This window comes from Pristiophorus japonicus, chromosome 18 (assembly GCF_044704955.1).
Source record: "Pristiophorus japonicus isolate sPriJap1 chromosome 18, sPriJap1.hap1, whole genome shotgun sequence".
Lineage (NCBI taxonomy): Eukaryota > Metazoa > Chordata > Chondrichthyes > Pristiophoridae > Pristiophorus > Pristiophorus japonicus.
The window spans coordinates 99,705,305-99,718,522 of record NC_091994.1 but is presented as its reverse complement, the minus strand read 5'-3'; positions in this window follow the sequence as shown (position 1 = coordinate 99,718,522).

Genomic DNA, 13,218 nt, shown 5'->3' with positions numbered 1-13,218 from the left:
TGTATGAACTGTATACGTGCTCCACATGAACTCGCTGAACTTCAGCTTCCAGCGATTTCCCCCAGTGTCCATTTCTGCAATTTCTGCAGATATTTTGCTCATCTCTGCAAACTCCGGCTGAATGTATGCCTCCACGCCTCCAGCATGAGTTGCGGTTTGAAACAAAAGATCCCTTGCCAGTCGATCGTCCCTGACTGCCCCTGTTATTGTCCTTGAGTGCACCATTAACAGGTGTTGATGGCCCCATTACTGGCCACATTGTCCCTTGCAATGGCGTGAATCGCTGTTCAGCTTGCCATTGTCTCTGTTGAACTCCCCCTCTGGGTTCGACTACATGTTGGGGCATGCCTGACTGCCCTTGTCTGCCTGGAGAACTGTGTGCTGCTTTAACAATGTTGAATCTCTGTCCCAACCATTCCTTAACACAGTATCTCTCGTCTGTTCTGCTATGCTCGCGTGGTTTAAATCCCAGTTTCTTGTCGCCATTGATACGTCCTTACTACACAGTATAAATGCACATGAGGCCCATGCTTGAGAGAAGGTCAGTCTGTGACCTGTCCTTTATTCCTTAGCACTCAAGTGATGAAGGTGGGTGGAGCTTCCCCTTTTATACCTGAAGGTCCAGGTTAGGAGTGTCTCCCACCTAGTGGTCAGTGTGCTCACAGTGTACAACTTAGGTCAGATTATACATGGGTTACAATGCTGGTTGAATACATGACACTTCTGAACATGCTTCTCCCATTGCCTTCATCTCTATCTGTTTCTGCATCAGTTTCTCATTCACGGCTTCCTTCACTGAATTAATGAGCGTATTAACACCTCAGACTGTTCTTCCATTGGCCCAAGGCCACCATCTCAGTTTCTGCTGTTCCGGTTTCTTTCTCTGAAGGCACACTTTTTCCAGTGCCTTGTCCATCTGTAATCTGTCCACCTCAACTTCTAAGCTGTGTACTTTATCTTCCAATTCCTCTCTCTCTCTCATCGTGCATTTGCACCACAGCATTATGACTAGCCAGGAAGGAATTAGTATCTTGCACAGCATAGACCCTGACTGCATCACACTGCTCCTTAAATTTCTCTATTTCTGCCTTCACGACCCTATTTTCAGCATGCTTCCTCCACGGGACAGCCATTCCCAGAGCCCTGCAATAGGTATGTTCTCTCTGTCTCCTTTCATTTCATTTCTGCTGAAACAGGAACATTTTCTGTCTACTATCTTTTTGTTTCTGCAGACACACATTCTCCAGCGCCTGCTCAATCTCCTCCCAGCTCCCGTTTAAAATTTATTTGGAAAAACTGTTGCGGTCTCCCCTTACTTGTTTTATGATACAAAAAAGTTTGACTTAACCCTTCACTCCCCAAGATGTCTAACATACATCTCTCCCGGATGTCCAACAATCCCCAGCAATGTTCCCTTTAAGCTGGGCGGCTGCACAGTACTCTGCAGCTCCCGCGCAGCCGGCTCCGGCTTTTAAATAGGAAAAAACGATCATGCACACTGTATTTTGAATGGGCCGCACAGCCCCTTAAAGGGGCCGAGCATAAAAGAAAAATTAAAGGGAACATTGGTCCACGGCACTCAGAACCCAGAATTAATCTGCAATTTTTTTTATATTGTGAACTCTCTGTTCTAGGAGCTCTTTCTCAGTTGTAAACTGGTGCACACACTGTAAAATTACACTTTGGGCACTTGTGTGACCCGATGCCTCTGAATAGTAGCAATTTAAAGCACTTTATTGCTTTAAAGATTTAAGATTTTAAAAAAGGAAAAAAAATATTGTTTCAATGTCAACTAATGCTTTTTAAGCCAGTATTAATTGTTACCTTATACTCAAAACAAGTTGTAACTGTGTACTTTTCTTTATTATTTGTAATGTATCCTTTGAAATTATGTTTCAAGAGGTTTTGTAACACAATAAAGCACATGGATCCTGTATTTCAGTATCGGTCTTTATTGTTTCAGAAGTTCTATTCAATTGCACAAGTTTGCACGCTCTCCTCGGCAACTATCTCACGGGAATAAGTCAAATTCCAGTTTCATTCCATGGAATTCAGTGCATTTTCCTGAAATTTTAATCAGGGATGTGTAAATTTCTCCACGAAAATCAAAAATCATTGCAGATATACAAGTCTTGCACAGTTCTGTGTATTGGGTAGAATTCTGTATCGATAGGACCAAGGTCATTCCAGGTCGAGGGCATTGATTGTATACTGTGAAGCTTTGCTGTGAATTTAAACCATATTTCACAGTTAAATACAAATTCCTGAACAACAGCAACTTTTATAATTTAATTTCTGTACCGTTTTTTTAAGGTAGGTATTTTATCCTGAGCTAATTTTTTCTTTTGCCATCCTGAAGATGCTAACTCGCATTGTAGTGTAGTTCCACTAGTGGCTGTTACCTATCCCAACCTTACCCCAGCTGCTGTCCTTTATGTTTAAGCCTACTTAGATGGTATTGTTGGGTATTCTGTTCAACCTCTATCTTGTCTACAGACACACAGTTTGCAACAGGGGTCACTGGACAGAGATCAGGAGCAGGCATTCTGGCTCAGTATTCCCCTCATACACCATGAGCTAACTCAGCACAGATAAATCAGACTTGGTAAGCCTCCCCCCAGCCTGTGTGGCTCACTATCACATGTAAAAGATCCCATGGTAATATTTCAAAGAAGAGCAAGGGAGTTGCCAATATTTATTCCTCAACCACCATCACTAAAAAAACAGATTATCTGGCCATTCGCACATTGCAGTATGCAAATTGGCTGTCGTGTTTCCTACATTACAACAGTGACTGCACTTCAAAAGTACTTAATTGGCTGTAAAGCACTTTGGTTGTGAAAGGAGCTATATAAATGCAAGTTCTTTCTTTCACATCACGCAGTGCATCTGCCCACTAAGTCACGCAGTGCATTTGCCCACGAGGTCACTGTAGAACCCCCTTCCCGCATGCTCAAAATGAGGGATATTAGTGCTGGCTAATGGAACACTTTTTATTTAAGGCACTCTGTCAGAATCATGCACTTCTATGACTGATATGGCACAGTTAGATGCAGATCTCTCTCAAATCTGCTCCAACTAAGTGTCTAACACCCAATCTCGAAAAAGCAGCTGCCTACTTCATCAGTGTGACAGATTCCACATCTAGTATTGACCATCTTGTGGCCTCGTGTGAGTGAGACTCGTATAGAATTTGGGACCAGTATTGTGCTTTGGGCCCATTCATTTTTTAAAAAATTTTTTTTAAAAATTAAAAAAAAATTTTTCGTAGCCAATCTTTCCAATTCTTTGTCAGATCACAAATGCCAGAGGTCACCTTGCACACATCAAGGATCACCCTGCGCTAATGCTCTTAGCCAAAAGGCCTAGAGCCCAAGCACCGTTCCTGGAAGTACTGCAATACCAGGTTCGTGCCATGGAGGTGGATGGGTCAGGTCCCCCACACACCTCCGTGGAGGTGGATGGGTCAAGCCACCCCACCCACCTCCTATTTCCAAAAAGCATAGGAGAACCACCTTCCTGATCCAGGGAGAACCACATTGGGGTCATGGTTACTCCCCTGTCAGGTCAGTTACGCATGATCTTAGCCAAAAGGCTTTGGGCCCATCCATGCCCACTTGGAACTCAGCTGAAACTGGCTAAAACTCCTTTCACATAGAATCCCCACAGTTAGTAGATGGGAGAGGCTTTCATCCCTTTAGTTAGGACTGGATTTGAATCTTAAGTGATTTCAAGGCTAACAGTTCAAAAAGTTTTCACCCCAAATAGTTTTATTTGTAAGACTAACATTGTAAAAATTAAAACAAAAAACAAATTGGAGACAGTTGTTGAGTAAAATGATGAACATCAGTGTTATACCACATTTGAATATTGGAAAATATCAATTAATATATATATCTATATTAAAAAGACAGCAAGCACCACACTTCAGGGATCAGTGACCACCAAGAATCAAACAGGGAACCCTCCGAAGTACATAGGTGTTACTGTTCAACAACATTGTTAGTGAATTCAAATACTGCTCTTCCAAAGATATTTTGTTTTATTGTTAAAAAAAGTGTCAAACAGTTGAAACAGATTTATTTTTTAAATTACCAAAAGTACAGCCCAAAAGGTAATAAAATAGCACCAATTGATCAGGATAAAATTGTAACAAATACCAGATGTATGATGCTGTTGGGCTCATTTTCCTTTTAGAAAATGGAGATGCATTATACGCATCTGGGAATTTCAATCCTCTTAATTCTTTGTCCCAATTTTCCTCCTCGCTTGCTCAGTACAGTCCATGAACATTGGTTCATCACCAGTACTTGACCAAATGGTCGTTCTTCAAGCATAATCGCATTATGAGAAGGGGCATCGCAGCCAGCCCAGATCCTTTCCTCATCTGAAGTCTGCATCTTTTTAGTAGGAGTCACTAGATAGCAACCAACAGTAAGGACCTTGGCTGAATTTCCCCTCTTTAGCCCAGGGATGCTGGGGCTGATTGGTGTATCCTTACTGCTAACCCGTCTGAGGTCAGCTAACTCAGCACAAACTGGAGATAGAACATAGAAATATAGAAATTTACAGCACAGAAGGCGGCCATTTTGGCCCATCGTGCCCACGCCGGCCGACAACAAGCCACACGGCCCTCAGTCAGCAGCCCAGAAGGTTACATATAAACCTATGAAGAATGAACAATGATGGACAGGTAAAGAGCATCCGGTCCAACCAGTCCGCCCCACACAACTGCGATACCCAATATATCGCAACACATTACACTCCACACCACCCGGAGCCATGCGATCGCCTGGGAGAGGTAAAAAGACCAGATAAAAACCCAGGCCAAATGGGAGAAAAAAACCTGGGAAAATTCCTCTCCAACCCATCCAGGTAATTGAAACTAGTCCTAGGAGATCACTCTGGCTATATTAGATTTCTTAAAGTACTTACCATCGTAACTGCGCCAGCCAACAAGAGGTTATCCAGTCTAATTCCACTTACCAGCTCTAGGTCCATAACCCTGCAGGTCATGGCATTTCACATTTACCAGCTTTTTAAATGTGGTGAGGGTTTCTGCCTCTACCACCTTTCCAGGCAGTGAGTTCCAGACCCCCACAACCCTCTGCACGAAGAAGCTTCCCCTCAAAACCTTCCACCAACCACCTTAAACCTATGCCCCCTTGTAATTGACCCCTTCACCAAGGGAAATAGGCCTTTGCTATCAACTATATCCAGGCCCCTCAAAATTTTATACAGCTCAATGTGGTCTCCCTTCAGCCTCCTCTATTCCAAGAAGAACAACCCCAGCCTCTTCAATCTGTCATCGCTAAGATTCTCCATTCTAGGCAGCATCCTCATAAATTTCCTCTGCACCCCCTCCCTGTCCTTCCTATAATACGGTGACCAGAACTGCACGTAGTATTCCAGCTGTGGCCTAACCACTGTATTATACAATTTAAGCATAATCTCCCTGTTCTTGTATTCTATGCCTTGGCCAATAAAGGCAAACATTCCGTATGCCTTCTTAACTACCTTATCCACCTGGCCTGCTACTTTCAGGGATCTGTGGACAAGCACTCCAAGTTCCCTTTGTTCATCTACACTTCTAAGTGGCCTACCGTTTAATGTGTATACCCTTTCCTTATTAGCCCTCCCCAAGTTCTCCAAATTAAATTACATTTGCCACTGCTCTGCCCACCTGACCAATAGATTGATATCCTCCTGCAGTCCATGACTTTCCTCCTCATTATCAACCACACAGCCAATTTTAGTGTCATCTGCAAATTTCTTAATCATACTCCCTCTAATCAAATCTAGATCATTGACATGTACCACAAAAAGCAAGGGACCCAGTACTGAGCCCTGCAGAACCCCACTGGAAACATCCTTCCAGTCAAAAAACATCAACCATTACCCTTTCTTCCTACCTCTGAGCCAATTTTGGATCCAACTTGCCACTTTACCCTGGATCCCATGGACTTTTACCTTCGTGACCAGTCTGCCATATGGGACTTTATCAAAAGCTTTGCTAAAGTCCATATACACTACATCGTACGCACTACCCTCATCGACCCTCCTGGTTACCTCCTCGAAAAATTCAATCAGGTTTGTCAAACACGATCTTCCCTTAACAAATCCGTGCTGACTGTCTCTGATTAATCCTAGGTTTATCCTGTTCTTTAGGATTTATTTCCAATAATTTTCCCACCATTGAGGTTAGGCTGACAGGCCTGTACTTACTCTGCCTATCCCTTTCTCCCTTCTTAAACATTAGCAGTCCTCCAGTCCTCCGGCACCATGCCTGAATTCAAAGAGGACTGGAAAATGATGGTCAAGGCCTCTGCCATTTCCTTTTTTGCTTCACTCAACAGCCTGGAATGCATTTCATTTGGGCCTGGGGACTTAGCCACTGTCAAAGCTGCTAAACCCCTTGGTACCTCCTCTCTAATTATGTTTATTTCATCCAGAATTTCACACTCCTTCTCGATAGCAGTATCTGCATTGCCCCTTTCCTTTGTGAAAAGAGACGCAAAGTATTCATTAAGAACCATACCACATCTTCCGCCTCCACACACAGATTACCCACATAGGCCCTACCCTTTCTTTAGTTATCCTCTTGCTCTTAATATATTTATAGAACATCTTTGGGTTTTCCTTGACTTTACTTGTCAATAACTTTTCATGCTCTCTCTTAGCATTCCTAATATCCTTTTTAATTTCACCTCTGAACTTTCTATATTCCTCCAGAGTTTCTACAGTATTTAGCCATCGCTATATGACAGAAGCTTCTCTTTTTTTCTTTATCCTCCCCTGTAAGTCCCTAGACATCTAGGGTGCTCTAGAATTGTTATTATCACTCTTTTTCTTTAAGGGCACATGCTTGGCCTGAGCTCTCCGGATCTCCTTCCTGAATGCCTACCACTGTTCCGATACTGATTTACCTCCAAGTAGCTGTTTCCAGTCCACTGTGGCCAAATCACTTCTCAACTCAGCTTTTCCCCAATTTGGGACTTTTATTCCTGGTCTATCTTTGTCCTTATCCATAACTACTTTGAATCTGACTAAATGATGGTCACTAGCACTCAAGTGCTCTCCCACTGATACCCCTTCCACCTGCCCAGCTTCATTCCCCAAAACTAAATCCAGAACCGCCCCCTCCCGTGTTGGGCTTGTTACATACTGACTAAAAAAGTTCTCTTGAATGCATTTTAGGAATTCCGCACCCTCTATACCCTTCACACGATATTTGTCTTAATCAATATTAGGAGAGTTGAAATCTCCTACTATTACTTCCTTATGGTTTTTGGACTTCACAGAAATTTGCCTACATATTTGCTCTTCTATCTCCCTCCCACTGTTTGGGGGTCTATAATACATGCCCAGCAGTGCGATCGCTCTTTTTTATTTTTCAGTTCGACCCATATGGCCTCATTTGATGATCCGTCTAATATATCATCCCTCCTCACAGCTGTAATAGTTTCTTTAATCATTACTGCGACACTCCCCTGTTTACACCCCTCTCTGTCCTGCCTAAAAATCCTCTAACCGTGAATATTGAGCTGCCAAACCTGCCCCTCTTTCAGCCATGTCTCTGTAATGGCTATAATGTCATACTCCCAAGTGTCTACCTGTGTTCTCAGCTTATCCGTCTTATTCGCTATACTCCTTGGATTGAAGTATATACCATTTAGCACAGGAAGACCTCCTTGATTACTACTTACTAACCCTTGTTCCCTCTGTCTTACAGATACATTTTCTACATTCTTGCTTTCCAATTTCAGCTTTACTTCCTTCCCTATTAAATTTGTTCTCAGGTTCCCATCCCCCTGCCAAGCTAGTTTAAACTCTCCCCAACAGCACTAGCAAAACTCCCCGTGAGGATATTGGTCCTGGCGCTGTTGAGGTGCAACCAATCCGGTTTGTACAGGTTCCATCTCCCCCAGAAGCAGTCCCAATGCCTCAGAAATTTAAAGCCCTCCCTCCTGCACCAACTCTCCAGCCACACGTTCACTCTCTCTATCCTTCTATTCTTGTACTCATTAGCACGTGGCACTGGTAGTAACCTGGAGATTACTACCTTTGAGGTCCTACTCTTTAATTTTTCTCCTAGCTCCCTAAATTCTATCTGCAGGACCTCATTCCTCTTTCTACCTATGTCATTGATCCCGATATGGACCACGACCTCAAGCTGTTCACCCTCTCCCCCCAGAGTGTCCTGCATCTGCTCTGTAACATCCTTGACCCTGGCACTGGGGAGGCACCATACCATTCTGGAGTCACATCTATGGCCGCAGAAATACCTCTCTATTCCCCTAACTATTGAATCCCTTACCACTATAGCTCTTATTCTTTGGCCTTCCCCCCTGTGATGCTGAACCCGTGGTGCCTTGGACTTGGCTTTGGCTGCACCAGTGCTCAGAAGAGAATATCTGTTAGAAAACGAGATGGACTCGGAAGGACTCCTGCACTACGTGCCGAACGTTCTTCATCCAACTGGTGGTCACCCACTTCTCCTCTGCCTCATGCTTTTAAGCTGCGAGGTGACCACCTCTTGAAACGTGCTATCCACGTAGCTCTCAGCCTCGCGGATGCACCGCATTGACACCAGCGCCGCTCAAGCTCCAAAATGGAGAGATCAAGTAGTTGAAGCTGGAGACACCTCCTGCAAACATGATTGTCTAGGCTGCGCAAAGCGTCCAGGACTAGCCACATGCCACAGGACATGCACTCCACAGGACTGAGCTGCCCTGCCATCCCTCTAATTAGACTTATCTGTTATAAAAGAGAAAAAAGAGATACTTATCAATCAGGCGGGGTTTATCCTCCCGCACCTTGCCGACCTCCGACTGTGCAGTGCTCCCTCAGTCTTGTGGCAAAGAACCCACAATTTTCTGGCAGCTCTCGGACTCTCTCTCCCGAACCTAGGTCCAAACTGATTTCAAAGCACTTTTAAAGCTTTTTTTTACAAAATATCACTTGCTTTCTAAAGTACCATTACCATCCTCACTGCACTTGATTAGGAGCCTAGTCACAATATGTATTCACATCTCTTCGATCATTGCCAATGTCCAGACTATTGTTATATATTCGGCCACAGGTGCCGTGGAAGGAGTGAAAGTGAACCATACCCCTGCTAAACCCATCAGGCGGGGGAGTGGAGGAGACATACAAATAATTAGGGCACTAATCGGGTCGAGTGCAAAAAAAAAACTCTTCAGCTTTCAATAAGAAAACCCTGGATGATGAGGAATGTTCCCTGTAAGCTGCGCTTTGTTCTGGCACCCTGTTTCTTTCAATGCGCGGTCCCTTTAAATGACTGCGGTATTTCCAATGTGAGCAGAATGTGCGGGACCTTGCAGATTACTGTGTGGTCGGCCCTGCACGCAGCTTAGAGGGAACATTGCTTAGGATGCTCATCGTACATCTTTGGGATCTCGGATCAAACCCAGCCAGACTGATGGGTTGAAAGTCTTCATTGGCTGCAAGGGTCATAAGAGTGAAATGCTTCAGGTAGACAACGCAGGGAGACAGTTGTAGTGATATCATGATTGAGTTGTTGGAGGTTCCTTTGGAGTTGTTGAAATAGGACTGTTGTTTTATTTTAAGCATATTTCAGTTTGATTGAACCACGTTGGATTATTGCATCAGTGATTCCCTTTAAAACGGGGCGATCGTGGTGATGACACTAGTGCCATCCCTATCAGTCCACTAAACTAAGCTCACTGTGGAATGAGTTCCGGTGCTTGCAAACCTGTTCTGTGAGAGAGAACTGCGGAAAGAGGCTGCAAGTGTGAGAATGGAAATGTTGCATTAGTGCAATGAAGGAGGGGCGTGGTGTTCTGCCGAGGTTATAGTTAGTGCACAGACCATGTTGGACCTTGTGAATATTTGTTGTGGATACTGGATGCTAAAAGCTCCATGCCCCTGAACTGATGTTTCGGACCCGGCTCGATTTCTGTGGTCACCAATACTTTTCCCAGAATTAAAAAATAGTGCCCAATGGCTGAGCAGGTAAATACAACACGATGAGGGCACACGGAACAAGGAAGTTCAAAGTTCGATCCCTGGCTTGTGGAGTTAACGGTGACAGTAAAACTGCATTTAGCATCTTCAAGCTAGGTGGCAGTAGAGACTGGAAGGAACCAAACGGGAAACAGGCACAGTGAGACCTGCTGAACGCACATGTACATGGACCAGGCGAGCTCATATTCAGGTCGAATGCCCCTTCCTGCATGAATAAGCTAATTTTCACTCTCCGGGTTCACACAAAGTTCTGCTGGTGCCATGGGGCGGGGGAAGAGATGTAGAAAGAGAAACAGAAAATAAGGAGGAGGGAAGCAAACTGCCACTGCCGCAGTATTAGCCTTTCCAGAATCTTGAGAAAGGTCACAATTAAAATTAGACCGACTGAAAAGTCTGACTTAACACGACAATTAATCATGCAACTTGGGTCTGGCTCTGAACCTTGAGCCTCAAATCATCACAAAAAAAATCTAAATCTCATTGACCTATTACTTTTCTTTTGCAAAATGTAACTTTTTGTTTGCACAGTAATTGGGCGGAATAGCCAGTGGAAATCCAGTCACAAATGCAGATTACATTGACGATTTAGCAAGAAATGACTGACGCCAGCTACGGCTCAGTGGGTAGCACTCTCGCCTGACTCAGAAGGTTGTGGATTCAAGTCTCACTCCAGGAACGTGAACACAAAATCTACGCCGACACTCCAACGCAGTACTTGAGGGAGTGCTGCACTGTCGGAGGACCCGACTTTTGTATGAGACATTATACCGAAGCCCCGTCTGCCCTCTCAGGTGGACATAAAAAATGCCATGGGATTCTTTTGAAGAGCAGCAGAGAAGTTCTCTCAGTGTCCTGGCCAATATTGAACCTTCAACCAAAAATCGATTAACTAGACATCGTCTTATTGATGTTTGTGGAACCTTGTGTGCAAATTAGCAGCTGGGTTTGCCTACATAACAAGTGACTATACTTCAAAAGTACTTCACTGGCTGCAAAGCACTTTGGGATGTCCTATGGTCATGAAAGGCACTATATAAATGCAAGCAAGGTCTTTTATATGCCAACAGTGACCAAATGCTACACGGAGGGCAGCAAGAGATAATAATGCACTTTGTGGCACAATGCCACCTCCACTCAAAATGTTTCCACAATTTCTTTTGTTGGAATTCCCTTCTCTCGCATCCCAGATTCAGCAATGTCTCTGGGAACATGGAACAGCAGGGGACAAGGGGCCCCAGTGAGGGGGGGGGGGAGGGAAAGAGTTGGCGTGCATCATTAAGTGAAGGGTTATAAATGGTGACAGTGCATTCTTAGAAGCAGCCAACTTTCTCCTGTCAAACTTTCAGGCCAACTTGTTCCATTCTGTGTGGGGTGAGTAATTGACCCGAAAAGAAAGTGATTTAATTGATTGATAACCAACTTAATTTATTGACCCGTGAGGTGGTCACACAGTTTTCCATGATTAAAATAACTCAACAGACAAAGAATCTCAGGACCCAAAATATACCAATAATATCTTCAGTCACATAAATGTATCTTTGAGATTATAAATTCATATTACAACTCGCTTATCTGAGATGTACAAACATTGTAATAGTTGGATTTCACACTGCACAACAGTATTGGCATCTTAAGAATGCACATGGTATTGGGTGGGCACTACATCAAGCCATTCCTGGCCTACTGACCCAGCACTTCAAGCTCCATTTCCCCTAGAGCTGCTCAGCACAGCACCTCTATCAGCCTGACTGTAAGAAAGCTTTGTGTAGGACCCTCGCACTCCTGCAACAGCTCAGTAAGGGCCCAGCACTGTACAGAACTCAGCTATACTAGCAAAAGATCTAGGTTCAACCCATTAGCAGATCTTAGCTGGGAGGGTAGAGGAACTGAGGTGCTTTAACTGGGTTCAACACCCCTGGACCTGAGGAAAGACAAAGAAAAAACTAAATAAATCTCATGGGGTCACCACACCAGATTGCTATCTGGTGATCCTTGCTAGAAAGGGGTGGGAAGGGAGAAAGAGAAACAGAGTTGAGCTCAGCTGTGATGTTCACTACAGATAGACAGCTTAATCGCTATCTAGATTCACACAGGAAGATTAGCCACATGAGCAAGCTACCAGAGGGCAGCCAGCACCTGTGGGCCATTCCACTGGAAGCAGCAGCACCTTCAGGGTGGGGGAGGAATGGGCAGGTAGGTGGCTGGAGCTCGACAAACATCTGTTGATGAGCCTGTGACCCCCTCCGTCGCTACCAATAATGCCTCTACAATCAGAGCACAAATGATCGTATCTTAATAATACAGTAACATTTCTTTTTTTCCCTAAGTATACAAGTATAGAAATCGATAAAAAAAACAAAAGGAACATTACACGATTGTCTTTCGTTAAAACAAGAACATTCTCGGTGAAAGTACAAAACACATCACTGAGCCTGGGCGAGGGGAGGCTTGAAACTCTAATTTGAATGGGTTCAGACCAAATCAGCCAGATTGGGCCACAGAGTAAATTGTCAAGCAGTCAAAAGGGTAAGAGGAGATTTGATAGAAGTGTTTAAAATCACGAAGGGTTCAGGTAAAGCAATTAAAGATAAACTGTTTCCAATGGCTGAAGGGTCGATAACCAGAGGGCACAGATTTAAGGTGATTGGCAAAAGAACCGGAGGTGACATGAGGGAGAACTTCTTTATACAAGTGATTAGGATTTGGAATGCGCTGTCTGATAGGATGGTGGAAACAAATTCAATAGTAGCCCTCAAAAAGGAATTGGATAAATACTTGGGATAAAAATTGCATGGATATGGGGAAAGAGCGGTGGAGTGGGACTAACTGAATTGCTCTAACAAAGAGCCGGAGCAGACTCGATGGGCCGAATGGCCTCCTTCTGCACTGTACTATTCTATGATTCTAAGGCCAATTGGGTAGGTGCAAATATGCAAACACATTTTAGATCGCATGGTATAATCCCTGAAGGATTAGAAGGCTAATGACAGGCCTATGCCACATTTCAAGAGACCTACACAGTTCAACAGTTCTAGAACCGATACCCCTAGTTACTCAGGCCAATAACCAGACGCCTCAACAGATGTAACAAAATGCATTTTGGAGACTGCTAGGCTCGTAGATATGTAACATTTTAAAAATTAAATGGAAATTGTAACTCCAATAAATTCTATTTCCATTTTTTGTTGCAAATTGCATGTATTTTTAAAT